General features: G+C 49.4%; 1 long non-coding RNA gene across 1 annotated transcript; it reads right to left on the bottom strand.

Annotated features, from left to right (window-relative positions):
- Positions 1 to 307: 307 nt before the first annotated feature.
- LOC122192797 lies at positions 308 to 1687 on the bottom strand. The gene is made up of 2 exons (XR_006182713.1): positions 1415 to 1687; positions 308 to 639 (listed from the first exon to the last, which is right to left on the bottom strand). It is a non-coding gene; the product is annotated as an uncharacterized LOC122192797 (long non-coding RNA).
- Positions 1688 to 1699: the final 12 nt, after the last annotated feature.

Here is a 1699-nt window from a genome sequence, read left to right as displayed (position 1 = left end):
AACCCAACCCCCCCCCCCCCCCTCATCCTCTGGAAAAAATGAGGACAAATCAAAGGAATCCAGCAAAGTTTGGGTTGGCGACGTCAAAAAAACCCACAAATGGTGGTGGAAAGGGAGAAGTGATGGAGGAGGAGCCAAAAATTTGCATTCCCCTCCCTAAAAATTAACTATTAAGCAGCTTAAAACCTCCTGCTTCATTAATTCCTGAGGGCCGGGTGGCAACGTCCCACCTCTGCTAATTTACCTGCTAATTAATCGCAGATATATTAGTCCCGACCAGGGGAACAGAAGAGAAGCCAAAAAGGGGGAAAAAAATAAATAAATCTATTTTTAAAGGAAAAAAACCCAAATTTCCCCGTTTTTCCCCCATTCTGCAGCCAGCGAAGCTTAATTTTGCATAATTAAGCCAAAACGATACTAATTAAAACCCCAATGCGTTCTGTTCTCGCAGCGGATCGTTACCCAAAATCGTCACGACGTCGTTCAGTGATGAGGATTCTTCTGGCTGCAGAGCTACAAATTAGCAGCAAATGAGTTTAATTAGCAGCGCAGCCCCCCCATGCCACGCTAACGACCCGTGGCGTGGGCTGATAACGAGCACGGCGATAACGAACGTGATCCAGTCTTCATCTACCAGAGCTGTGAGGGTAAAACGATGAAGATTTGGGGTTTCTCAGCAATATTGTATGGCATTTAGGGGGTTTGAGGTCAACTGTGGGTGACTTGGGGTTTTTTGGGGGGGTCACTTGATGGCAATATTGGGTTTTTTTGGGGTCATCCGTTGGCGACGTTGGGGTTTTTGGGGTCGCAAGTGGTGGATTTGGTGTTTGTTTGGATCATCCGTTGGCGATACTGGAGTTTCGTTGGGTCATCCGATGGCAATAATGGGTTTTTGGGGGGGATCATGGTGATTTTGGTGTTCTTTTGGGGTCATCCAATGGCAACATTGGGTTTTTTGGGGGGTCATCCGTTCCTAATTTGGGAGATTCGGGCTCACCAGTGGACAATGTTGGAGTTTTGGGGTCATCCAACAACAATATCGGGGTTTCTGGGTCACCTGTTGGTGATTTGGGGCTTTTTTGGGGGTTATTGACGGCAAGATTGGGTCACAGTCAGCGATATCAGGGGTCAACCATTGCCAACACCGCATATTTCAAGTCACCTTCCAACAATTTGGGGTTTTTCAGGGTCCCTCCTTGGCCTGTATCGTATTTTTGGGGATATTCTTGGTGATATCGTGGTCTGGGGTGTCAATCTGGGGGTCTTTTGGGGTTTTTATGTCAATTCTATGTCTCCCTCACCGACGGCACAGCAGCGCTCTGACGCTCCTCCAAAAACCCATTTATTTCCACCTTTTCCCTCCCAACCCCCCCCCCAAAAAAAACCCCTGGACCCCCCCCCTTATTTGACTTACAGGATGTCCCAAATCCTTTTTAGGGTTTCTCCCATCAGCGGTGCTGCCGCCGGTGCCGGAGGATCTCAGTGGGGGTGAAGGTGAAATCCTGCTGGCACACATCGCAGCGGTACGGCCGCTGTAGGGCTGAGGTCTGGGGGCAGCTCTGGGCTTCCTCTTCTGGGGGGGCTGCAATTAAGGTTAAGGGTAGAGAGGGATCCCACCCTCCTGCTTCCACCCCACGCCTCGTTCTTCCATCATCAAGCCCAAAACCACGCTCCTCCCAAACGCATTTCTTTTATCATC

The sequence above is a fragment of the Lagopus leucura genome, unplaced genomic scaffold (assembly GCF_019238085.1).
Source record: "Lagopus leucura isolate 7727_CA_CO unplaced genomic scaffold, USGS_WTPT01 34828-0_obj-0_obj, whole genome shotgun sequence".
Classification (NCBI taxonomy): Eukaryota; Metazoa; Chordata; class Aves; order Galliformes; family Phasianidae; genus Lagopus; species Lagopus leucura.
This window is presented reverse-complemented; position numbering and strand designations above follow the sequence as displayed.